Source organism: Zootoca vivipara, chromosome 14 (genome assembly GCF_963506605.1).
Source record: "Zootoca vivipara chromosome 14, rZooViv1.1, whole genome shotgun sequence".
Lineage (NCBI taxonomy): Eukaryota > Metazoa > Chordata > Lepidosauria > Squamata > Lacertidae > Zootoca > Zootoca vivipara.
The window spans coordinates 20,849,563-20,877,314 of NC_083289.1; the positions used below are offsets into that span (position 1 = coordinate 20,849,563).

A 27,752-nucleotide genomic window follows, 5' to 3' on the forward strand; every position below is an offset into this window, starting at 1 on the left:
GCGTATAGCTTCCAGGTCATGTGGCCAGCATGACAAAGCCGCTTCTGGCAAACCAGAGCAGCACATGGAAACACCGTTTACCTTCCCGCTGTAGCAGTTCCTATTTATCTACTTGCATTTTGACGTGCTTTCGAACTGCTAGGTTGGCAGGAGCTGGGACCAAGCAACGGGAGCTCACCCCGTCACAGGGATTCGAACCGTCGACCTTCTGATCAGCAAGCTCTAGGCTCAGTGATTTAGCCCACAGCGCCACCTGGGTCCCAGAGATATATCCACTATGAAAAACAATATGCTGGGCTAGATCATACCCTACAAGCACCCCAGAAAAACTGGAACATCTATGTAAGAGCATGGCAGCTAAAAATAATAATAAGTGCATCTTTTGGGCTTCATGATTGCACGCGGGTCATGTGACTTGCGTGGGAGCACAGATGGGAAGACATGTAACCTGGTTTGGGGATTCAGCATGTTGGAGGTTATGCTAGATGGGTCAGATCCAACAGAACTCTTCTTAAGAAGATAAGAAGAGCCTACTGGATCAGGCCCATGGGCCATCTAGTTCAGCATACTGTTCTCACAGTGGCCGACCAGTTCAAATGTTCTTACTGACAGGCAATGCCATAGGAACCAATTTTCCATCACCCTTCTCTCCCCCCCCCTTTTCTGCTTTTTTACGAGGAGCAAATTTATAAAGCATGTTAAGCACTTTACAAGGAACACTGATTCTTTCCAAAATGTTCAAGAACACAAGTCCCTGTTCCTGCCAGGATTCAGCTGACGCATGCAAGGACCAGGCTGGGGGTGGAGACACGGGCATTGTCCAAAGAGTCCGTGCCAGTTAGGGGGGGAAAGGACTATTTGTAGATCAAGCGCTCGAGAGATTAAGATCTCCTCTGGATTTTATTACCAAGTGTTTGCGTGAAACAAACTCATTTTAAGACTGATAGAAAATCAGATGTTGGGGTGTGTAATAGCACTGTTTCCAAGAAAAATGAAGCAAATGGGCTGATATTGAATTGTGGGGGGAGACAGAAAAGGGATCTAAAGCTCTGAGTAAGTTGTTGCCTTTTAATGTTTCCAGGAAATTACCATAACCTTTAAAATGTTGGTATTTTGAGATGCTGGTAGAGGTTTGTGGGATTTTCTTTCCTTTTGTTTTGAAGGAAGATCAACTCTTTAATAAGAAAAGTCTGAGTTGTGACAGCAGACTATCATTTCCAGATTTACTTAAACAACTTTTCTCCTGCATACATGATTTCTCCTGCATACATGATTTGGCAAAGACAGAGGACCAGCTCTCCAGTCCACTGGCCTCCACTAAACATATGAGGGGGGAAAAGATGAATATGAAAGAAAGCTTTGATGGTCATGTGATCTGAGCCAAAATATTTTTAAAAATAATAATGAAAAGGAGTGTGCTCAGTTCCTTGATGTTCCTGCGGAGGAACTTTGAAGAATCTATAAAGTGTTGCAGGAATTCCTTCACGAGGAATTGATGTTATATTGCTTTGTTTTATTATGTATTTGGCATTCTCATTTCATATTTTTATGTTGTTAACTGCCCTGTGATCTTTGGATGAAGGGCGGTATACAAATTTAATAATAATAATAATAATAACTACTACTACTTACTTAAATTTCTATACCGTCCATCATCATCATTATCATCATCACCATCATCATATCTTAGATCCTTAGTCACCATATCTTTCTCAGCATATGTAGACAGGATAGGTCTGTTATGAGCAGAAAGAGATGTTTTCTAGCAAATGAATATTTCCAAGGCTTGTTCTTGGAATATTTTCAAGGTTAGATGGGGGGGTGGAGAAAAGAAAGCAAGAATTTTAATACTTGTCAATTTCCTCTCATTGCTTGGCGGGGAAATATAGGCAATCAGGTAATTACACTTACAGAATAATAACTTATCATTCATAACTGTCTGTTTGTATTCATGCTAAGACAGACCACTTTAGATTAACCAGTTTGGTTTCACTGTTATGTAAGCTCTAGAATGAGTGAGTGTGTGTGTGTGTGTGTGTGTGTGTGTGTGTGTGTGTATTATGTCATACATTCGCAGACTTCCCTCCCACCCCTTCCAAGACTAATTTAACTCATCCACCATTCCTGCATATTTTTATATATCCATCTGATTCTATTTTCCTATCTTACATCACTTCAATATGTATTGAATTGACAATTTCAGTATAGCTGTAGACCTTGGTTGATCAGTGAGAAAACAGGTGCAGCTGAAGCGTGCAGAGCCTGTGTAGCAATCTGTTTTGGGTTTCCAATGCATCATATTTCATTAGTCCAGCAAGCAGAACTATATTCTGTTAGGCAACCAGTGCATGGAACTAAAACACCAGATTTGGTCACAGCTCACCCATGACCCACCAGACTCCACCATGGCCCTACCCAGATCCACCAGATTCTCCAAGCTTCACCTGTAGCCTGCCATGTTCCTCCAAGATCCACCTCTGATTTTCTATCATGTTTGTCCAAGCTGGGGATATGTATAAGAAGATAGCAATTTCCATTCTGTCCTGTCTTTGTTGCAACCAACACCCTTTCCGTTCCACTGCATTTCGGTTTCTAGCAAATGCTGCACTATTCGTCTTACTGCCTGCTCTTTAACACAATTTACATGATTATTTACATATTTTACATAACCTAGATCAACAACATACTTTCCCCCACACCATTCATTTCAATGCAAAGGAAACACAATTTAAATAGGGGGAAAGTAATCAGTTGTGTATCGTTTGTGGACTGGAACCAAGGAGAGCAGTGAAACTGACCCATATTCACTGGATTGATTTCCATTCCAGGCATGGGATGAATAAGCGAGCACCAGAAATTTCTGCTTCTGTTTCCATTTTGAATGGAATTCTATGACACCCCATTGGAATTCTCCAAGCTCAACGCATGATCTAGCACATTCCTCCAAGCTCCATCTCCGAACTGTCAAGTTTCACTTTAGCTCTGTTCATGGCAATGGCGTTTTTCAAAATCAATTGCCAGACACAACCATAAATCCAATGAAATAGTAGGTCAGTCACTTGCTGATTCCACCAAGCAAGACCCTCCTGGTGTCTACATTTTTCTATTATAAAAAAATGAGGAAGGAAAAAGAGGCATTAGTAATGAATTAATTAAGAGAAAACCAAATGAAGCTCACAATTTGCAATCACTGTGGCAGGCATCCCCAAACTCGGCCCTCCAGCTGTTTTGGGACTACAATTCCCATCATCCCTGACCACTGGTCCTGTTAGCTAGGGATGATGGGAATTGTAGTCCCAAAATAGCTGGAGGGCCGAGTTTGGGGGTGCCTGCACTGTGGTCATCTGGCTCCTCGCACTATCCTCCTTAAAAGGGAAAGAGAAGTAATTCAGTTTGGTTTATATTTTAATACAATCTCACCTAATTTATAATTTCTGAAAAACATGTGCAAACCAAAATGCATCATTCCTTTGAAAGTAACTTTTTTGAATTTTGAAAAAAACTATTTTCCTCAAAAAAGTGTAAAATGTGCATAAAATGCACATATTAGTGAAAACAGCATACAAAGGACAATGCATTAGGAAGAATTGACTGAAAAAATGTACTATTAAGAGAAAAATACACTAATATGCTGAAAGGTTTTTTGTTTTTTTTGTTTTTACGATGGCATTGAAAAAGAATTGTAAACTGGAAATGTAGCAACCAGAACTTGATATTGGAATAATAAGAAATTGAAGCTGACGGATTTGCCTATCCCTGCTCCTTAAGTGGAGAAGAAATTGATTTTGTGCAACAAAATGATTTTTGGATGAGCGCTGGAATCAGTTCGGCATAATCATTGTTGACTAGTTGGAGCAGCCCGGACAGCAATTACACGTTCCACAGCTTCTCTGCAGCTCCATGCCAGAACTATGCTGCAAACTGGGGAGGGGGGGGGAGATGGATTTCCTCAATCTTCTGGCATTGTTCTGAGATGGACATCTGCATCCCTCGCCTTGTTTCCTTTCACAATGCAGAACAATGCCTGGTTTCTAAAATGCAAGCGGCTTCATATCGTGCCCTCGGTGAACCACTGATTCCCGTGGTCAACACAAAATGCATTAATAGGAAAGTGTGGGCCTAAACTTTTGGCACGAGTAGAGATTGTGGCTTAAATAACTTAGTAATGCTGTTATTTATTTATTATTACATTTATACCTCACCTTTCCTCAAAGGAGCTCAAGGTGATGGATGTGGTTCCCCATTCCCATTTTATCCTTACAACAACCTTTATGAGGTAGCCTAGGCTGACAAGCAGTGAACCATGCAGGGCCGTCTTAAGCATATCCGGCGCCGTGGTGCAAAGATCCCTCCGGCGCCCCACCCCTGTTTCCCAGAGTTGTCGAGCTTTTCCCAAGCCTCTGCAGGGATCACTCTCCTCCTGCGGGGGCTTGGGAGGCAAGCTGCACACCCACCAGCCATATGGTTGAAACAAAATTTTAAAAATCCTCCCAGTAGCACCTTGGAGACCAACTAAGTTTGTTATTGGTATGAGCTTTCGTGTGCATGCACCCTTCTTCAGATACAGAATACAGATGCATGCACACGAAAGCTCATACCAATGGCAAACTCAGTTGGTCTCTAAGGTGCTACTGGAAGGAATTTGTTTATTTTGTTTCGACTACGGCAGACCAACACGGCTACCTACCTGTAACTTGCCATATGGTTGACGGGGTGCAGCTGGCAGGTGTGCAGGAGGGAAAGGGGAGGCCGCCGGCAAAGCCGCACAGCTTCCCCACTCACTGGGGCGCCCCTGAGAGGCTGGCGCCCTGGCGCAATGCGCCAGTAAGCCCCATGGGAAAGACGGCTCTGATCATGGCTGAGTCAGAATTTGAATATGGGTCTGCCAGGCCTAGTCCAACACTCTAACCACTGACAATACCAGGCAGCAGACTGGTGGTGCACAAAGCAAATAGGAAAATGGTGTCTCCCAAGCTGTGAAACCCCAACACACTCCTAATCAGCATATTAGGGGGAGGGTCCATCCACAAATGCAGCACTTACCACCTAGGAACACCAGAAGAGCTTCATAGATCAGGCCAGTGAACTATCTAATCCAACCCCCTATTCTCAAAGTGGTCGATCAAATGCCAGACCTCACTAGGAAGGACATTGTGGATAACTGAGATGCACAGAGACATAGGAAGCTGTCTTATTTTGTGTCAGGCCATTGGTCCATTTGGCCCAGTCTACACTGACTGGCAGAAACTATCCAGGGTTTATAGGCAGGGGGGGCCTCCTAGCCCTACCTGCATATGCCAGGGATTGAACCTGCAAGCTTCTGTATACCGCTGAGCTCCGTTCCTTCCCCAAAATTTATGCTCCAGGTGAGACTTGAACTCACAATCTCAGCACTGCTTTGTGGTGTAAATAGAGTAGGCTCACTCACTGCACCACTGGAGCTGAAAATTCTCACAAGCTTGCACACAGGGAAATTATCTGAGCTTTCTCCCATTCTCCGGCCAGAAAAGTTAGCGTAATTTCTGAGCTAATCTGGCGGGGGGGGGGCTTTGGAAAGCTCGCCCCTCTCTAGTTGGTAGCCCTTGAGCCTTGTGGGAGCCTGGAGGCAGGCCAGGGTGTGCTCAATCTTTTGCTACTCCAGATCAGTTTCTGCAGACCTCTGCCATGACTTCATCCCACCAGCCTTGACAAAGCACAGCTTAGGTTTCTTCACTGCTGCTTTCCCAGATCAATGTTCTTTAAAAAAAGAAAAAAAGAAAAAAGCTCAGCATGCAAAATGAGCATTGTGGACCAGACTTTGCATAACACTCGGTTATTAGAAACAGCTCTTCATGTCAGCCACAGCCTTGCACGACGTTTCTCAGCCAGCTGAGAAAGAGTGTGGCCCTGGTACGTGAGAAACCCAAGCTGTTATAGAGCTCGTTTTGCCACTCTTGAGAAGACCCAGGGGCAGATGATGTGTAAGGAACCACTGAGCCAGTAATTCCACAGATAGGAGCGCCAGTTCTTTTTTCATGCCTGGGTTCTGAGTGGATCTGATGCCAGTGCCTAGCCAGTAAACACCATTTCTTCGTGTCACTTTACACTCCTCAGCAGATGTTTCTGCTTTTCAGAGTAATGGAAATTTTATGGGCCATTTTCTTTCTCTTCCTCCTCTTCCAAGCTGTCCTCCTCCTCCTCCTCCTCCATCGCCTGAGGTTCAGGCATCTGATGTTTGATAGAGCACAGCAGTTATCTAAGGCAAATGTCCACCCATCATCGGGTTGAAATTCCGGAGGAAGCTTCTGCTGAAAATCAGAATTGAGTCACCTGTGAACTAAGGTCAAAAGGGAGGAAAGAAGGGGGCATGCTCCTGAAATTACACTTCTATCCCAATCTTCCCATAGGAGAAGTTTATGAAAATCTAGTCCTTACAGATTGGATGTGTACTCAATCCACCAACCATTGGGAAGACACTTTTATTAAACTAGCTGTGGAAAAGAGTTAAGGGAAAGTCATTTTGCATATCCAAGGAGGGAGCTTGCCACACTATATATGCACCCAACTCCATCCCTAAAATTGGGTTGTTCTAGGACAGTGGCTCCCAAAGTGGGTGGTCTCCCCCCTGGGATTACATAGAAGGGATCTAAGAAGCAAGGAGGTGTCAGGGTTGCTGGAGGTGTAATTGACTATCAGATTTTGAAATGTTGGCATCACTGGATCGAGTTCATCACCTTTGTCGAATTAATTAAACTAGTTTCTATTGGATTTTGAATCAATGTGCAATTAATTGTTCCTGTTGTGGATTTCATTGTGCTATTATCTTCCTTTGTTGGTCGTGCAAAACCATTCTTCTGAATAATGCTTTTTTGTAGGGTAGGGGGCACTACAGATGAGTTTATGGAATCCAGATGAAAAAAAGTGAGAAACCGAGAGAAATCAAAATTGAGAGATTCGCCCAACCCTTCTCAGATGTAAGTCCTATGGAGCTGACTCCATTAAATGGGGCCCTAATGCAGCCAAATGCACTGTACCTTAGACTTCACTAGAAAGATGATGTTTTTCTCCCAACAGAGACCACATCATTCATGGAGGTGTTCTGCGAAGTGGTTACAGGCATAAGGGGCAGAGTCATTTGAGGGAGCTGGAGCCACAAACTCTTGGCTATAAGCTGCAATCCCTCTTTTCAATACCTCCCCAGCCAACATGCATTATTCACTAGGGCTTTGTTTTCCTATTTCTGCAAGACTTTGTACAAACGCCAGAATTTTCCCAGACTGGTTAAATAAAACGCATATGTTGGAATTCTTTCTTAGGCATTGAAAGTTGCAGGGAGAGCTCGTGAAAGTCGGGGAATCCCGGTGACTCACACCTGTGTTAATTATTTTTAGCAGGCCTTGGATTTAGTCAATGAGAATTATTATCCTGTGGGGATTGTGAATACAATGGGAACAGGAAACTTTAAAAGAGCATTTCTATGCTGATATTATCTCACTGCTTCAGGACACAAGATTTACTTAATTGCAGCCAAGAAAGTTTTGGATTACCCTCTTTGCAAGAGGCAGCCTGCGAGTCTCAGCTATCAAGGGGAAGATTCCTTGGTTGGCTCTTTCTTTTCAGATATGTGCCTTATCCACACAATTATGTTCAGGAGGAGGAAGTTTGTCCTGATGAAAGTGGTTTCCAAACACTCCAAGCAGAGCCTAAAATTAAATTCAGAGTGTTGGAATCCAGGATGGGGAGCGCCATGAAATAGCTTATCTTTGCAGATTCCGTCCTACTTTACCTTGGTGAAAGAAAAATGGCAAAGCTCTCCCCAACCTGGTGCCCTCCAGCTGTATTGGACCATAACTGCTTAGGACAGTGTTTTTCAAACTTAGGTAGCCAGCTGTTTTGGGGCTACAATGAGCTAGCAGGACCAGTGGTCACGGATGATGGGAATTGACCAAAAACAGCTGGAGACCAAAGTTTGGGAAACAGTGGTTTAGGATCAGGTTACCAGAAGGGTCACCTTGTCCCTTATATGCCTCTCAGATCACTGTGAATAACTGGAGAACCCTCCTGACTGTCCCACACTTCTACCCATTTGTTTTCTGTATGTACGAACTAAGGCTTTTCACAGTGGCACAAGTATTTTGGAACACTGTTCCTGCTGAGGCCTACCATTTTGATATTTAATCGCCTGCTGAAAACCTTTTCATTGTGCCAAACGTTCTTAGGAGAATTGATTTGATTCAGTGTTGGTCACTTGTTCTGTATTTTATGATTTTGGAATTTGGGGGTGTTTTAATGATCCTGCCATTGACTGCCAAGATATTCTATTTCTTGCTGTTGGCAGTTTGTGAATATTATCATACATGATTAAGCTCTCATCAGTGCCAACTGACACAGAGGTATTACTCCCAAACAGCTCGGCATGCCTCTCAGAGAACAGCCAGTGGCAGATCATGTGGTCAACAATCAGGCTGGTAGATGGGTTCCAGAGGAGGCTGACAAGGGCTCATAGGGCCAGAGGCAGATGACATGGTCTTAACTGGTGCTCAACTTCCAGTACGGTAGAAAGGCTAATCTGTTACTCCTTTCACTATTGGACAAGCTGTTCAGACTGAGGGACTAAGCAACAATTCTTTAAGGCCAGCTGGGTTTTCAAGTCACCTGGTCTGGCTGGATTTCAAGGCTCGTTCTCCCCATCTTTATGGGGTAGAAATTTGATTCAGTTTATGTTTAAGGGCAAGTTTAAGGTCACACTTTCCAAAAGAATAGGCAAACCAAAACACAGCCACCCTTTGAAATTCACACTTCTCTGAATTTTGAAATGCAAAATTCAAGTCATGTTTACAAAATACACGAACCAGGGAACCATATAAATACATATACAGTGGTAACTCGACTTACAAACGTCTCGACAACTGAATTTTTCGACTTACGAATGGGGCAAATGGCTGCACGCTTACGAATTTCTCGACATCCGAACGAAAACCGTGGCAGTCTTAGATAGGGTTTTTTCGACTTACGAATTTTTAGATGGGGTTGCTTCAACTTCCAAATCTTTCCATTTCCAATGCATTCCTATGGGAAATCGCGTTTCCAATGGTGCTTTCAACTTACAAATTTTTCGACCTACGAAGGTGCCTTCGGAACGGATTAAATTTGTAAGTCGAGGCACCACTGTATTGGTGAAAATGACAAACAAAATGCATTATATTAGGGAAAGCTGCTTTACAAAAATGTGCATATTAGGGAAATTGCATAAAATTGTGTACCTTAGAGGAAATTTGCACTTAAACTTCTGATGAATTTTCACGGGCGCTTAAATAAATTGTGAACTGTTACAAGAATGTGGAGAACTGAACTTAAGATTGGGGGAAAACGAGAAACTGAGAGAAATTGAAACTGACAGATTTGCCCACCTTTACTCTTTATGGTTTCTTATCCTTAAGCTAGACCTGGACTGGACAGTCCTCAGACAGAGAACACCATATAGACCTGTCCTCTGTAAAATAGGTCATCCTCAGTAAAATCTGTTTTTTCCAGGCCTCAGCACTGCTCACCTGGCATAATATAGTTTTACTGGTCATTGAATACCAGCCAACATCACACTTAGCCTCCTAGTCTCACAAGAACACTAGTGATACTCCATTAGTCCTCTCCTCAAAGTCTCTAACCTCCTCCAAGCAAGGCTAAAGGATCTAAAATGCAGAACAAAACAAAAATAAATCTGAAAACCAAGACGGCTGCATTCTCCAGGTGAAGTCATGTGTGATGGGCATTTTTGGGGGGAGGGGGCTAATTATTTCAAGAATCAGGCAGCCCCTTCACTGTGTGTCGCCAGGATTCTCTTTGTCAGGTTAATATGAGGACGGGCTCCTGTGAAGACAAATGCTTCCATCCTTCAGGAATGCCAAGCTTTGCTTGTTAGCTCAGGTTTCATATTCTTCAAACTTGCTTTTTTTAAAAAAAAAAAAGGTGGGGGGGCTGAAATAAAGCTCCTACTGTTCAACCCTGAGCTATTCCATTCCCAGGTCCATATGACTTGTGCTCAGGAAGGTTTTTTGAGGTTGGCAGGCATGTGGGGAGAGTCCAGCTCAGCTGGCATTTAATGGTGAGTTTACCTAATTTGCACTTTTCAAAGCAAGAGGCAAGTTGAAACACAGCTGTCCTTCAAAATTCACACTTTTCCAAATTTTGCAATGCAGTTCTCCAGCAAAGTAATATATGGAAATGGATATACAGGTGTAAACTGTGCTTATAAACACACATATTTTTAAAAGTACCAAACATAGCATGAGGGACAACTGTTTGGCAAAAATGTGCACATTAGGCAAAATTGCATACAGGGATGTTTACATTAGGAGAAATTTGCACTTAAAATGCTGGTGAACTTTCATGAGGGCATTAAAAAAACCACAATTCTGCAGACTGATGTAGAAATGAAGAAAATGGAGCTGAAGATTGGAAAAATGAGAAACTGAAAGAAACCAAAGTTGACATATTCGCTCATCCCTAGGCCTAACTTCCATTCCATTGAATTAATATGAATGCCCCTGTATTCTTTTGCTTTGTTTGTTTGTTTGTGTGTTTTTTTAAAGCCGACCTTGTCCAATGCCACAGAACACAAACACACACACTCCAATTACAAGCAAGGCTCCAGAAAATTCCATAACAAGTCAGATAGCAGATGCACAATGGCTTCAGATTATCTCTGAAGAAATTATCCCAGCAGGAGGGAATTCCTCTCTTTGTACTTTAGCTGGTCTTGGTCATGCTTCAGTGCCTGGCACATCTGGCCAATAAGACAGGTGGTTCCAAGGCAGATGTTGCAATCCTATGCACAGTTACATGAGGGTAAGCCCAATTTTTTTTAAAAAAAAACCCATTGCTTGCTGTATTCATTAGCTGCCCGATAACAAAAATTATCTGGGTGTCATTCAGCATATAATTGAAACCATGCAATAGTACAATATGAAAAGCCCCTTTAACAAAAAATCAATAAAAAACATGAAAACGATTCCAATGGCAAAAAACACCATCTATCAATGACAACAACAACAACAACAAACAACAACAACAACAACAACAACAGTACCCCACCCATCTGACTGGGTTGCCACTCTGGAAGGCTTCCGGCATATATAGAAACATTAAACACTAAAGAACTTCCCTATACAGGGCTGCCTTCAGATGTCTTCTAAAGGTTGTATAATTATTTATCTCCTTGACATCTGATGGGAGGGCATTCCACAGGGTGAGCACCACTACTGAGAGTCCATCAACAGACCACACCATATGACTAGTAGCATACAAAAATGAGATACAATATAGCCGTCTGCTAAAACAGGTGTAGGAAACACCTTTCAGTCCAAAGGCCACATAGGCAACCTTCTCTGGGGCAAATACCAGAGGTGGGCAGAGCCAGAGGCAAAAATGAGTGGAGCAGCAGATGTGACCCTCACCTTTACAGTAGGTTACAGCCTAGCCATGCAAAATTCAGATGTTTCTACATATGATATACATCCAGGCAAGCGTCATTCTCATAATTATTTGGGGGAAGCCATGGTGGTTGTATCAGAAAAATGCAGTGCAAATGTGACCTAACAGAACACGCACCAGGCTTGTTGTTTGCACTGAATTCATCCAGCTATGCCACTCAAAGCCAGCTGCTTTGGCAAAGGCTTGCTGTAGCCCCAAACATGCCAGAAAGGAGAAAATGACCACAGAGGACAGGATTCAACATTAAGGATTACGGTAGCAGCCGAAGTCTCAAAATGTGTTATCCGGAATACCTGCTTGGGGAAAAAAAAAAAACCAAATCCACAAGGAAAACTCCACCGATTACTTGTAATAAATACTTGGAGGACACTCCAGCCACTAGTTACATATAGAGTGGCTCTCAATACCTCCCCAATCAAGCAAATATTAAGTGTTTTTACAAGATGAAACTAATCCCACTTCGCTGATATTGGAAAGGATATAAATACCACTCTAATCCTGACAAGCTCTCTTTCTAGGAAGTGTCTGCTGGAGCAAATTAGTTAACAGGCAGCAGCCCATAAAATTTCATGTATTTCACCAAGAGAACAAACACAGCTGGAGGGGGGGGTTGAGGAGCTGATCCTCTGCTATACTCTCAAAAAACAAAGTTTGAGAGGGTTTGTAAATCTCCTAATGTGTACAACCAGCACAGGAAGAATATCATTTCAGAATGCAGGTGGGATCGGGACAGTGTCACTTTTGAATGGTTCCCCACCCACCCACCCACCCATGAAATATATGCTTTGGAAGCATGAGGGGGAATAATCTAGCACATCAAAGAACAAGGTTCTATCTCAGCTCACTCCCTGAGAGGCTAGTTTTCTGACGGTAGGGGGTTGTTACTGTTTTGGTTTGCTTTTTCAACATTCAGCACAAGACAGCATTCGGAAACGTGGTACTCTGGAGTGACACCATCCAGTCTGCCACCTCTTTACTACCTCATCCCTCATTCCTACTTCATTTGTAAGAAATCAATCTTTTATCAGCAAGTGCACTTTGGAACTCACTGCCTATTGACATCAGGTAGGTGCCTTCACTGTACACACTTCGGTGTCCCCTAAAAGCATTTTTGTTTAGAAAGGCCTACCAGATACGTAGAATGTTGGCGTGCGTTTTAGTCAGGTTTTTTTAGTTCATCATGGATTTTAAACTTTTTTAAAAAAAAATGTTTTAACTGATCACTTTTTAACTGGTTTTGCAGATAACTTTATTGTGTTTTTTTCCCTTTTTGACGTTTTTGTATTGCAATCAAGCAGTATATACATTTTATGCAAAAGTCCATGAAAGAATCCGAACACCATAGTTTAAAACTACTGCTAGAGGACAAGAATCCCAAGACTACATTAAATGTAGCCAAATTCTGTGTGTCTGCAATCAATCGCAGGAAGCAAGTGGTATCCCATAATGATCAAACTCCTAAATGCTAACTACAGGGGGTATGCTAATAATTAATTTTAATTTTTATATTTAAATCCTTGTTATATTCACACTGTCCTTTGTATTTTTTATATGTCTTATGATCTGTGATATTGTGTGTGTTGATGCTGGTCTGCGACCGTATTAATAAATTCATTCATTCATACATTTTATGAAATAAAAATAGATAACTGGACATGGGTATATATATATCCATCCAGTTTAATTGGTTGTGGCATAACGATTTTGGGGGCCGGAACACACACTGTCAGGTGTGAACTGCTACAAGAGACTATAACACCCTTAAGAAACTAAACCTCCCAGAATTATTTGGGGAAAGCCATGTTTAAAGTGGTATTATAGTCCTTTCAATGTATGGTGAGAATGTGGTCCAAAGCAAACCTCGGCTAAACATGGCCCTGACTAACCCAAGCTCACCCTTCTTGGCAGGTGTGGATTTAAAACTGGCCGTGTTAGTTTAACTTTCGATCACACCAATTTATCTAAAGCTGCACGTAACATTACAGGGCAATTCCATACCTGATTGCTATCTGTGCAGATTAAGGTCCCTGGTGGTTTTCCTGCCCTGTGGGCTGAAACCCACTTTCTGTTACTGGAATGATCTCGTAGTGACTGGAGGCTTCCAGGCAAAAGGAGGTGCGTCTCAAGCTTATCTTAGCACATAGAAGTGATTCACTTTTCCAGCTCGTGTCCTGGAATCTCTTCACCGCATGAAAGATGACAGAACATTCCAGCAACACTGTTATGCACAGGGGTAGCGAAAGAAATTTGGCTGCCCAGGTCAGAAGAGCAGAACAACTCCCACTTGGGACTATAGCAATACCCAAGTGACTTTGGTATCTGAGGCTGAAAACCCGTCCCACATCCCTGGCAGAAAAAAAGGGGGAAAAAGAAATCAACTTAACAATTTGCTACCCTATCGTCACCCCCAGAGCTAGTTGGGGCGGCCTTGTTAATTCAGTGCTTTTTAAAGTTTCTAAAACGATAAGTGGGACCTGCAAAGAAATGTTGCAGAAGCAGCATGTCCCCCACCAGAGGTACCCCTAACACCCATACATATTATTTATGTAATGCACTTTAAAAGATTATTATTATTATTATTATTATTATTATTATTATTATTATTATTATTGTAATTCACTTGTATCCCACCTTTCCCCCAAATAATTCAGGGATTGGGTAGTTGGGCATTACCCACCCAACACGTATCCCTCCAGCCCTAATTGTGCACCCCCCATGCTCACTATAAGCACAAATTTGTGTGCCTACTCCCACCCCGCCGAAGAATTGATGCTTTTGAATTATGGTGCTGGAGGAGACTCTTGAGAGTCCCATGGACTGCAAGATCAAACCTATCCATTCTGAAGGAAATCAGCCCTGAGTGCTCACTGGAAGGACAGGTCCTGAAGCTGAGGCTCCAATACTTTGGCCACCTCATGAGAAGAGAAGACTCCCTGGAAAAGACCCTGATGTTGGGAAAGATGGAGGGCACTAGGAGAAGGGAACGACAGAGGACGAGATGGTTGGACAGTGTCCTCGAAGCTATGAACATGAGTTTGACCAAACTGCGGGAGGCAGTGCAAGACAGGAGTGCCTGGCGTGCTATGGTCCATGGGGTCACGAAGAGTCGGACACGACTAAATGACTAAACAACAACAACAACAACTCCCACCCTATGATACCCCTTAAACTGTCATGGCTTCACCCTCGAAACTCCTGGGAACTGTAGGGTGCTGAGAATTCTTAGGAGGCAACAATTCCTATAGTGGTTTCTCAATCCATCCTTCTAAACAGGGAATGCTAGGAATTGCAGTGCTGGTTGACATCACAGGAACATCCATGTGTAGAAACCCCCCCCCCAGACGTTTTTGAAATTGTGCTTTTAGCATTGTCCTGAGCTCAGTGATAAATACAGGACTAGCTAGCTCATCAGCTTATTTGCATCGGTATGGGAATTATTATTATTTTAATCACTGCTGTTTTTCATCAGGAAACTTTCTGCTCCACCTCTTTCCCTCTTTAAGGCTTGAAGCCATATGGCAAAATTCTTTTCCAGGCGTATTCTCCCTTCACACACACCCCAGATAAAGGCAGCCAGCATGACCCTTTTTGTCAGATCCCTGCAGCATTTTAACTCCAGTGATCAGATCTGCTCGTTCTCCCCAGTTCATACTTGCATGCTCATTGAGTGAACATTGAGTCAGTGTGGTGCAGTGGTTAGAGTGTTGCATTAGGACCTGGGAGATCTGAGTTGGAATCCCCCATCAGCTATGAAGCTCACTGGGCAACCTTGGGTCAGTCACTGCCTCTCAGCCTAACCGACCCCACAAGATTGTTGTGTGGATAAAATGGGGGAGGGGGAAAATCATGTACCACCACCTTGAACTCCTTAGATGGAAGGTGGACTATAAATAAATGATGGCATCATCAAATGGGGACTTGGATGTGTGAATGAGCCTGCTGCTGATCAAAACACCCAAGTCCTGAACTCTCTTATCTATTCTCTCTCAGTAGCCACTTGTGCAAGATATTAAGTTGAATTAATGAGCTGAGTTATGAATGGCCCATTTTGGTGTGTGCATTCCTCCTACCCAGATGGGATGGAACAAAGCAGGGAACTGTTTGATTTACTGTAATATTCCATTAGCAGCTTCCCAACAAGCCAGGATATTAAGCTATCTTCAAACCATGTGTTAATATCCTGTGCTGTTTGAAACTCAACTATAGTTTCCTGGTTTGGATGAAACAGGAAACTATAGTTAATAGAAGACATTCCGGTTTGCTCACTCATTCATATGAAGGGCATCCATGCATGTCAAAAAGGCCCATAAATATCTCAGCTTATCAAGAAATGTTTTCATGTGGTCCCTAAAGTTAAGGAAGATTGGCACCAGGCAACCATCCCAGGGAAAATTACTTCGTGCCATCACCTCCACGTTGAACATGTGCCCAACAGATGTTAGGATAAGTTGCAATTAAATCAGGGGGAATTAAAGTTTCAAACCAGCATTTAATTATGCCCAGAAATTCACAGGAAGCAATCAGAGAGTGTAGAGAAGTAAGCTCCAGTCCTTGGAGGCTGGTTTGAGCCAATATACAAGGAACTGTGGTTTGGACCAACACAGCACACCTGTTTGAATAAAAACATGATAACATGCAGAGCTGAGATAGCTCAGTCGGTAGAGCATGAGACTCTTAATCTCAGGGTCATGGGTTCGAGCCCCACATTGGGCAAAAGATTGCATTGCATGGGTTGGACTAGATGGCCCATAGTTCCTTCCAACTGTATGATACTGTAATAAAAGCCTTGCTGGGTCAGGCTGAAAGCTCATATTTGTCCATATCATGTTCTCACAGTGGTCATCCAGATGTACAGTATAAGAAAAGTCCATAAGCTGGACCCGAGTACAACAGCATCTTCTATCCACTTGTGATTTCCAGCAACTGCTGTTCAGGGACATATTGCCTCCAGCAGTGGAGGGAGAATGAAGCCATTTTGGCTGGGAGCCACTGATAGCTCTTTTCCCCATGAATTTACCTAATCCTTTTTAAAAGTCATCTAAGTTGGTGGCCACCTCTATTTCTTCTGGGAGCAAATCCCATAGTTTAACTCTGTGCTGTGTGAAGAATAAAATGAAAGACATGTTTTTGCCCCACTTTCAGTTATTTATTTACTGTATTTATTATCCTAATGTGGCGCCTAATGAGAATACCAATGTTACGAACTTAGAAAAAGAGTAAACAATTTATTTTACACTTCAGAAATGGACAGAGTGCAGCTCAAATGCAATTTGTGAAACAAGCCTCTACTCAACATGTAAGCTATGTCCTAAGTAGATGTGTCCTGGATTCCTATCCCAGCCCACTGTTATCAAGAATTCAAGCTTCTGAGTCATTATTGACCCTGACACTTTCACTTTCCTCAGAATATTATGCCTTGTTGCTGATCCGCTGCCTAAGATCCCTTCCTATCTTTCTTTCCTCAGGGAGACCTGACTCCCAGTGTCCTGCCCTCTTTCCTCTTGACTCAGAGCCTCTGCTGAAATCTTGACTCAGCCGCATTCCTGCTACCTGCATTTTCAAGTGGTGCAATTTCCTTTGTGATATACACAAAGCTGCCCAAGAGGAGTCCTCTTGTTTTGCTAGCAGAGCAACGGGGGCTTGGAATGTGTTGGCTGAATTGACTCTTGTTCCAGGAAATGGATGACATCACTGCTTTATCTGTCTGTTGGACTTGACTTCTGCTTTCCCTTCCTGGCAGATCCATCCGCGAAGAGGTCCCCTCCTTTGCTCCATCAAAGCTCTTGCCAGGCTTTTCACTCAACAGAAGAGAAGGGAAACTTTACTGAGCATCTGCAGGTTTGTTTGTTTTTTTAAATGAGGCTTTGGAGAATAACATTTGTGCAGGTTTACCTTGCAATAAACACTTCTGCACATCAGTGTATCTCATGCCACACCTATTGTTCCATTTTTGGGGGTGGTTCATGGAAGCAGCTGCCTCCAGGAGACCTCACCATCAACTTTGCTCTCTGGTTTTATGTATTGGACAGCTCAGGGGAAATAAATTCAATTTTTATGCTCCTAGTGCCCCTCATTTTCAACTAACAATTGATACATTGGGTGACCACTTAAGTATTGCCAAACACGAGAACAAATGAGGACAGATACTTGGAAAGATTGTGTGTGTTAATCGAGCAGTAATTACTACAAATCTAAGTAGAGATACATCTCTCACCATAGGGAGATAGACTGTGACCAGTTGGCTCGTCTAGATACTGCTAGCTGTTGATTCAAGGCCACCAATCCCTGTTCTTCCTTCTTAGGGTTGTTTATCTTTAATGGGAATATCATTATCACCATTTAATATACCGCCTGGTTTTGTTCAGATTAAACTGGCAGTTCCGTGCTAAATTCCTAAACTACATGCCACAAGAGAATTGTTCAATCTGCCACAAGGAATCAACCAGAAGCTCGCGGGAGCCCAAGTACCCTATCGAAGGAGGCTGCTTGCCATGTCTCTGCATGATTTGCTGCTCTAGCCTCTAGCTTCTTCCATGTCTGCATTTCAGGTTGTGTGTGTGTGTGTGTGGTTTTGGGGGAGGGGATTCTGCCCAATCACTGCACAAGGTGTGTTCGGATCATTAAATATTCAAAATATAAAGGGGTGAGGAGGTGAGTGAGGACATGGGCTTGTGAATGCGGTTGTTTGTTGTATGTAACTGAGAGCAGATCATCATGTCCTGCGTTGTGTCTATTTGGATCATTTCAGATGCAGAGTTAGAGCAGAATTAACAGTCCTCTGAGGTGACATGCCCTGAACAGTGACTCCCACAGAAGCACAGTCCGTTGGCTCCGTTGAGGATGGAGAATTCTTCTAACATTCATGCTAAAATTAAAATATTTTCAGGTGCAGTAGTGAAATATATCCTACATAAAAAGAAACGCTTCCTTTTTCAACATCTATTGGAGTGATAGACATTGATACGCAATATTGTACATCAAAAGCTTGCACAATATGAGCATGTGTAAGAGTCTCTTTTCAGGGGAATTTAAATTTTTGAATACTGATTATTTTGCCTTTCACAGCCAAGACAGGAGCAACCTTCTGAATCAGAGACAGTGACGTCGTGTTTTCTGACATTAAACTGAGAGCCCTGTGATGGAAAACATTCTACAGAACAAACCACTACGGCGATGAGGGACGTCAGCATGATTTCATTCAGTGGTTATGTAGGTCTATTTGCTTGATCTGCTAACACATTATTGCTAAACTGAACATTTGGGGTTTACGGATTTTTGCAATCAAGCATGCTGGAAGAGGAAGAGCGTTCCTACTGCACTGATTACTTCTTTTTCTTAAATGTCTACTTTTGTTCCAGAATATTTTGGCACACATTGTTCTCCTGGAGATGAGCTTAGGGACTTCCGCATCCAGAATTGAGAGCTGTGTCTCGTTCCTTTTGTTGGGCACAACACTGAACAGGTTGGCACAGCTGTCAGTTCTGACAGCTCCAGTGACTTGTGTAAGTTTGTGAGAGCAGGGACTGAATCTGTCCCCGCCCCATGAAAAAACAACAGGGCAGATGTTCCAACCTAGAGATGCAACACCTATCCATTGATTTCCAAACAGTGCAAACTCAATAGTCACAGCTATGAAGAAGTGTTCCGAATACAGCAACACGTTTCTAAATAGAGCCTAAACAAAACGAACAAAACAAAGAAAAGTTGTGATTCATTGTGAAGTTAGGCCAATTGTGCAGAACAGGGAATGAGATGCAATAGCAGAGGTAGCCAACCTAGTGCCCCCTATTCCTTTTTTTTTAAAAAAAAATAGTTTTATTAGAGATTTTCTTGGCTACAAAACAAACAAATAAACAGGGGAAAGTGCATATAGCATCTCCACTTTTGATTTATGGAGTCTTTTTCACAGTTCATTTGTGTTTTGTATGAGACACTATCATTCTAGATACAGTTGGGGGAGAAAGAGAGGAGAGTGATAGGAGGGTGCTGTTCTTTTGTTCTATTGCATTGTATTGCATTGCATTTGTGTAGGGTATTGTGTCAGAGACCTTGCTGACAAAGGTCCGTATAGTTAAAGCTATGGTTTTCCCAGTAGTGATGTATGGAAGTGAGAGCTGGATCATAAAGAAGGCTGATTGCCAAAGAATTGATGCTTTTGAATTATGGTGCTGGAGGAGACTCTTGAGAGTCCCATGGACTGCAAGAGGATCAAACCTATCCATTCTGAAAGAAATCAGCCCTGGGTGCTCACTGGAAGGACAGATCCTGAAGCTGAGGCTCCAATACTTTGGCCACCTCATGAGAAGAGAAGACTACCTTGAAAAGACCCTGATGTTGTGAAAGATTGAGGGCACAAGGAGAAGGGGGCGACAGAGGACGAGATGGTTAGACAGTGTTCTTGAAGCTACTAACATGAGTTTGACCAAACTGCAGGAGGCAGTGGAAGACAGGAGTGCCTGGTGTGCTCTGGTCCATGGGGTCACGAAGAGTCGGACACAACTAAACGACAACAACAACAACTTGTCAGCACCATGTGGGTATGTATTTTATTTGTGCCTCTATTTAATTTTTATTGGCATTGTGAGAGATTCCCCCAGGTGCTTTTCTTTACCACAACTCTGAGCAGCCCCAGACACCACTGCTAATGGGTCAGGGATTTGGGGAGCTGAAATCCACCACATCTGGTGGACACCATGATAGCTGGCTACCCTTGTGCAATAGTATGGTGCCATGTAAAATAAAAAGTTGTCAGCAATGGGTGGGGACTAGAGAAGAGCCCTATTCAGCACAATTTACAAGGGGAAGTCACTCAGCAACGTGAATAGAAAATGAGAACTATAGCTACCGGTAGCTGTTGGACATGAGCTACAATCCCAAATAGGAACAACCCAGGAAGCTGCAATATAGTGAGTTGGACCATTGGTCCATCTTGTGCAGCAAATTCACTAGCAATCTGTTTATGCATTCTCTTGCACAACAATGTTCTTTGAGCGCAAAGCATTTCAACAGTGAGACAAATGTACCATTGAGTGACTTTAACTTAGTGCTACATTGGATATAACCCACTGTGCTCAGTGAGATTTGCTCCCGAGTAAATATGTTTAGGATTGGAGCTTTTGAATTCTCTACTTTTCAGCTGCTGTTGCTGCTTTTAAAAACCGACTCATGATTTCCTTAGTACTTTGCTGTTTGGATCAAATGTAACTTTTAAAATTTTATGTAACATGAAGCAACTTCGAAAGCGTTTAATGAATGAAAGTGGAATAGAAACATTGCCAATAAATACATAAATAGATAAGACTAGTGGAAGAGTCTATTGAAACTATCTGCAAATGCAAAAGCTTCAAAAGGCAGTCTTCTGAACCAGGGGTGGCCCATCATAATGTGGTCTTCCAGATGTTCCTGGACTCCAACTCCCATCTTCCATGGTCAATGGCCATTCTGGCTAAGGCTAATGGGTGTTGGGTATCCAACCACATCTGGGGGGCATATGTTAGCCACTCTGGGAGGAATTCAATGTAGCTTTAATGTGTTTCACCTTCCCAGATGTAATGATCTCTCCTCTTCTTCTGCTGTGCACTGTCCTGGGAGTTCCCCCGACACCTCACTGGAGTTAATTTGGTGTGTGTGTGCTGGGGTGGGGTGGGGACAGGGAACAAAAAGTCCTGTTGCACTAGCAGAAGAACTTGAAACTGGCCCCCTGATCTAGCGTGGTTCACTAAAGAAGAGAGAACTCACTGGGGTATTAATGACGTTATTCCCACTCTTGGTAGAACTGTTCTCTCATTTCCAACAGATTTTTCTTTTCTTTTCCTGGCAACAGTCCTTCTTTAAATGGGTAGTTTAACTTCATCCGGGAAGACAATACGACCCCAAATGTCACTTAGCCAGCTCACAAATCTCTCTTTATCTTGCCTTCCCCACAAAGGTTGCCCCCAGAATTTTGTAGACTAAACAGAAAGGATGTGTAATAGCTAATACAAAAGGGTGGGAACAGGCAGGGCATTGAGACTGAATGACACTTAAAATGAACAGGAGGCCCATTTGGAGGGTGGGGTGGGGGGTGAAATTAAGTCTATCTAGTAACTGCAGTGAAGGATGAATAATGCTTCTTAAGAAAGCCTTCTGTATCTAGGAGCAATCTTTTGGATTTTGTCACTTGGTCCACCCATTTAGTCTTGCCTAAGTAACAGCTTCCAACTTTCCATCTCTCTTTAGAACCGAGGGCGGCTAACCTGTGGCCCTTCAGGTGTTCTTGGGAGCTCTCCTACCATCAGCCATGGCCAGCATGGCCAATGGTCAGGGATGATGGGAGCAAGGAGTCCAGCAACATCCGGAGGGTCACAGGTTCCCCACCCCTATTCTAGAGTGACAAAAACACATGAGCTGGAATAGGGGTGAAAGGAGGCAAAAACTGCCTTTCGCCCCACTTGTTAGAGCCCCACAGATATGCTAATATTGTCCTGCAGCACCTGGAAAACCAACGAATGGATCGCAGCATAGGTTTTCATATACTAGAGCACACCTTGTCACAGTTACAAAGTCTTATATGCAATTGCAGGTGTAGATGTGTGTTGGGAATCAAGGGTAATGGTGGTGGTGGTGGAGGAGGAGGAGGAGGAGGAAGAGGAGGAAGCATGGGAAACAATGGGACCCAAAGACCCTGAAATGCAAGAGGTCCATGACATTTCTCCAAGTTTTTTTGATTTCATGGGATCACCTCAAAAATGGTTTGGTAGAGTTGGGAAACTTTAAGAAAAGGGCAACCAAAATGATCAAGGGGGCTGGAGCTTCTTCTTCTTCTTCTTCTTCTTCTTCTTCTTCTTCTTCTTCTTCTTCTTCTTCTTCTTCTTCTTCTTCTTCTTCTTCTTCTCGCTCATGGCCGAGTAAGAATGTCTTCCATAAACGTGGTTTGCCAAGCGTGCCTCCCTCTTAGCACGTTTCTCCCTTTCATCCTGAGTTTGAGCATCTTGAACAGGAAGATGGACTAGATGGACCATTGGCCTGATCCACCAGGGTCTTTTTATGTTCCTATGGTGTTGGGTCCCAGTATTTGGGGGGTTGCCCTCTGTATCCAACAAGCATAAATGTCTGCCAGTAGAGCATAAAACTTACAAAACAACTGTGACAAAGCAGACTCTAGTCCTCAGAAACGTATGCCAAAGTAAGTTATCAGAAAATCTTGCAGGTGGTACTGAAACTGGCTAAGACATCTGTGTTCTGTTACAGGCATTTACTAATATTCTCTCTCTTTGAGATGGGCTGGGCCATAAATCAATAAAATGAATAAAGGACAGGAAACTGGGGTGACAGAAATCATGTTCACTAACTAAACCGCTCAAGTTTGCCGAAGCGATCTGGTTTTTCATTTCTTTCGCTCCTGGTGCTAACCAGATTGCCCATCCCTGAAAGAAACAGGAGGCTTGTGGAGAATGAGGAAGCTGCTTTATAGAAAACAAGGAGGCAGAATTCATTACACGGCCCATTGTTCTCATTCTCAGTTGAAAAGAGTGCCAACATACCAAGAGTGTCTCATCTCACAAGGCTGCTGCCAAATAATTAGAAAATGGCAGAAGGAAAACCCCTGTCATTATCAACTTAGGGGCAGTTCACATATTTACAGGCTCTACTTGCTGGTCAGTGTGGATTCCTGATTTGCACAATTCCTCCCTCTCAGTTATAGGGGTGGAATACAGTCAGGGCAGTCTCAAGCAGGTCGTGCGCCCTGGTGCTGAGGGGCGGAGATCGCTCCGGCGCCACCGCCCTCGCAGGGCGCAGCATGGTTTCCGGCCCGGCGCCCAGGCGCACCGTACCACTGGGGGTCTACCTAGAGCCGGCCCTGAATACAGTGGTACCCTGGTTCTCAAACGCCTTGGTACTCAAACAACTTGGAACCCAAACACTGCAAACCCGGAAGTAAGTGTTCCGGTTTGCGAACTTTTTTCAGAAGCCGAACATGCTCCATTTTGAGTGCCACACTTCCGTTTTGAGTGTTACACTTGTGTTTTGATTGCCACACTTCCATTTTAAGGCTTACGCTGACAATTTGATTGTTATGCTTTTGATTTGAGTGCCACACTTCCATTTTGAGTGTTACACTGAGGTCTGTCTGTTTTTGCTATTTATTTTGCCTTTTTGTTTTTGCGGCTCTTTTTGTGTGTGTGTGTGTGTGTGTGTGTGTGTGTGTGTGTGACTGTGTGGAACCCAGTTCAGCTACTGATTGACTGATTGTGTGATTGCAGTACATTGTTTATTGCTTTCATTTTAGGGATCAATGGTCTCGTTAGATAGTAAAATTCATGTTAAATTGCTGTTTTAAGGGTTGTCTTTAAAAGTCTGGAACAGATTCATCCATTTTGCATAAATCTCTATGGGAAAGTGTGCCTTGGTATTGGAATGGGCTTCCGGAACGGATTAAGTTTGAGAACCAAGGGACCACTGTATTGCAAAAATCAAGCTCACTCATGCCTGGGGCTTCAGGTACTGAAAGGTCACACCCACACCATAGAGTTAAAAGCATATAACTTCTCCCAAAGAACCATACCGTAGTTTCTTAAAGGTGCTGGCAGCTGTAGCTCTGTGGGGAGTGAACTACAGTTCCCAGGATTCTTTGGAGTGGGTGTGTGCTTTATGATGTGGATGTGACCAAAGTATGGTGGTGGTGGAGGAGGGGAAATTGTTTGGTCACTAAAATAGAGCTAAATGAACACAATGGCGAGGTTTGGATTTCATCGCTCAGTCGTATGATCACTTCAACTGGTGCATGATCAGTGAACTTGACGTTGCGTGTGAAGACCTTCAAACACCCCCCTTAAATAAATTCACACAAGACTCGAATTTTTGGTTTGGTTTTTGGCAGGATTTAGGCCACAACTTTATTGATTACAGCAAGTGAGTGGTTGCATAGGCTCTGGTTCAACTAGCTCCCTGCACCATGGCAGGTAGCGCTGACCCAGAGCTCCATCATAGGTCAGCCTAGGGTGAACACCTGGAATGGCAGAAAGCCTGGAACATGCTATGTCCACCGCCCAGATGTCCCTCTGGTCAACCCCTCGCAGGGTTGACCAAACCATTGGATTCCTTTAATGGAATACCCTTCGCATTGGGATGGCGAGAGCGTTCCCCCATCCCTATCACCTGAACCAGAGCCTATCCGCAACCTTACAAGTTGTGACAATTTGCTACATGGCAGGCGAAGCGCAAATGGCACCAGCCAATTAGCCAAGTGGGGGAAATTCCTGCCGTGCCCGTCCCAACGACAGACGATTCTGGCTTACTTATTTTGTGACTGCAATTGTTTCTGTGAAAGTCAAGCTTTGTGTTAAATCAGGGTTGCCATATTCCCCAAAGTGAAAATCTGGACAAAGGGCTTTTTTGGGAGAATTTTTAAAGTTTTATTTTTTTAAATCGCCTTACTTGCCATATGTCCGGGTTTTCCTGGACATTTTGCCGATTCAGCAAAAATCCACCTGGACACCATTTTGCAGCCCAATTCTTGGATGTGTCTGGGAAAATCCGGACGTATGGCAGCCCTATTTAAGTTCTGTCAGTTTTGTTTCCATTGGAAGCATTACTGTAGTTATTTCCAAATATTTTTAATAAGCTTCTTTAGGGCTCATTGTTGTGCTGCAAATACTTCTTTTAAAATATTGCTACTGTTTTCTTTCTCCAGTGAAGAAGAGGCCTCTTTTGAGGGCGGCACCATCTTGGCTGCAGCCAGCGAGCATTTTATCCCAGGGCAGGAAGAAATGAGTGCGGTCTTTTACTTTCAGCATTTACAAATCCTTTTGCATTCCCCTCTTCTTTCTTCAGGGTTTGGGTTTTTCGTTTTTCATTTTTAGGACAGCATCGGTTTTTGCTCCAAGCTGTTTTTTTCTGGACCTTCAAGCAGAGCTTAGATTTCAAGGGGCTTTTAAACCTAGATTGCAGCCCATTCATTTTGTTCTGTGGATTTTCCCAGGTCTTTCCGCCATACTGTTTTCATACCTTGAGGGGGTCAATCGGTTTGGCAAAATACAACTCTGGACCTTTGCTCAGTGTAGAGTTTTGGCTTTGCACAATTTAAGTCCCAGCTTCAACCTATAGCATCTCCAAGCAGGGCTTAGAATGTTCCCTATCTGGCCCTGCCAATCAGTAGACAATACTGGATGGCCCAATGGTCTGACTCAGTCTAAGGCAGCTTCCTACATTCTTAACCTGCAGCTTCTTTGTCATCATTTAGGCACCAAGCCTCTCACCCAAGCTATTTAGAGAGATGGACTGATTTTAATGGAACTCTGCCTTGCACCATTTAAATGTAGTTGTAGTGGCTCCTTGCTTTGTTGATATTGTGTTTTATGCAGTTGGAAACTGCTCTGAAATCAAAAATACATGTTTAAATAAAGGGGAAATGTTATCTCCCAGCAAAGTCGTAGCATTTATTGTTTTTGCAATCATGCACAAAGTAGCTTGCAGTGGGGTCTCCAAGATTCTTTTTATGCCTCTCACTAAATGATGAAGCCTGACATTTAGGAAACAAGGTGTTGAGCCGCATGAGCCCCCCCCCCTTCAAGTATCCCCCCTAATTAGGCAAGGATAAAGGAGGTTTTAAACAATGTCATGGCAGATTCATTCTCTGCATTAACCTCTGTCATAAAGCAGAAAGGGGCAATCAATAAGAAACGAAAAAGCAGGAGTTTGGTTTTAAGTTCGTTTGTTACACTCACTGCTTTTGAACAAAGTTGTCCTTGTGGCCCCTAAACCACCAAGAAGAACAAAAGTCAAGGTCATAATGGCAATACAACTGGGAGCTGGGGGATGGGAGAGCGATGGACCCAAACGTACTATGATCATCCACTGGAATTACTGAGCATGGAAAACACAGACAAGACCACCAACCCTTTTATCTGACTATTATTCCACACCAGTATCCAGGAATGGACATATTAAGGTGCTTTAAAAGTGGTTAATTAAATTGTTGATCCAGGCGGCCCCTTTGACACAAGTACCTGGAATGTAGAGCTGTAAGTACTGTATAACCATCCCTTTGATTCAGTATCCATAAGCACCAATTCATGCAAACAAAAAACAAACAAAAAACACCCCAATTTCTTCTGTATGAATGCTCCATCATTTCTACTGGGTGTCTCCTCTTCCAAATGTAGCTCAATCTTACCATTCTGCCTTAATTTCCCAGTATATCTCTAACCACATTCTTTATGCCCCTGCAAGCCAATTGCTTCCCGATTCTAAGCTGCCCTTTGTGGCCAGAGTTATTACTGTACCCATCACATGTGATGCCTTCTATTGCCCCTTCAACTAATATCACCATAATGCCAACAATTCACATGGTTTCAAACAGCAGCAGCTGGATGCACTGGGGTCAGAGTAAACAGTAATGTATGCAGAGTGTAAACAGGCTAAATGGGCACCTATCTGGAAGGCTATAGAGGTGGCTTTCCTGCACCACCGAGGGATTGGATTAGTTGACCTCTGAGATACCTTCCAGCTCTCTGATTCTATGCCTTCCTCCCCTGAAATGTGTAGATGCTTTAAACAGGGGTGGCCAACTCCCAGGAGACTGCAAACTGACAGTGATCTACCCCCTTTTTGGGGGTTCAGGTCAAAGTTGTTGAGCTTTTTTATAGGAAGGAGGTAAAATGTTGAGCATTTTTTAGGGGAGCCACAGTTGTTCAGCTTCTTTGGGGGGAGTCAATGATCTACCAGTGATCTACCACAGATGTCCAGTGATCTACTGGTAGATCATGATCTACATCTACGTGTTGGACTTTAGATTTTGAAGGAAGCAAACAACCAAATCAAAACCAAACCATACAGCCAAAGGCCTGTTGCAATGGGTTGGCAGAATCTATTTGACAGATAAAATAGCTCATCTTTCACAAGGCATACTTGATTAGTAATGCTCCTGATATGAATTGGGTTTTTTTGTTTTTGTTTTTAATGGTCAGCCATTATACCCAGACAGAGGCTAGACGACAGTAGTCATTACAATGAGTTTCACTGAAGGGAGATCAAGCAAGTGAAAAGCAAAGTCACAACGTTTAAACTTCTCTGTAGAACTGGATAAATATCCCTATTGTGTGGAACTGTATACAGACTGGGGTTTTTGTGTGCCTGCCATGAGGACGGCTTCCAAAGCAAGCCTATTTAGCAGACCAGCCCTACACACAGACGACTACAATGTTTTAATAGTGTATACCAGGCACATCCAACAGGTAGATCGTGATCTACTGGTAGATCACTGAACGTCTGTGGTAGATCACTGGTAGATCACTGGCTCCCCC

The 27,752-nt window shown here is 43.1% G+C and overlaps 1 long non-coding RNA gene across 5 annotated transcripts; it reads left to right on the forward strand.

Moving 5' to 3' along the window:
• Positions 1-891: 891 nt before the first annotated feature.
• LOC132593188 (uncharacterized) lies at positions 892-22,055 on the forward strand. 5 transcript variants are annotated; one of them, XR_009558550.1, is made up of 6 exons: positions 892-1,053; positions 2,829-3,050; positions 6,855-6,953; positions 12,768-12,947; positions 17,210-17,307; positions 18,218-22,055. It is a non-coding gene; the product is annotated as an uncharacterized LOC132593188 (long non-coding RNA). The 5 variants fall into 5 exon arrangements; XR_009558551.1 differs by lacking the exon at positions 12,768-12,947 and having other exon boundaries at positions 18,218-18,355; positions 18,535-22,055; XR_009558549.1 differs by lacking the exon at positions 12,768-12,947.
• The last annotated feature ends 5,697 nt before the right edge of the window (positions 22,056-27,752 follow it).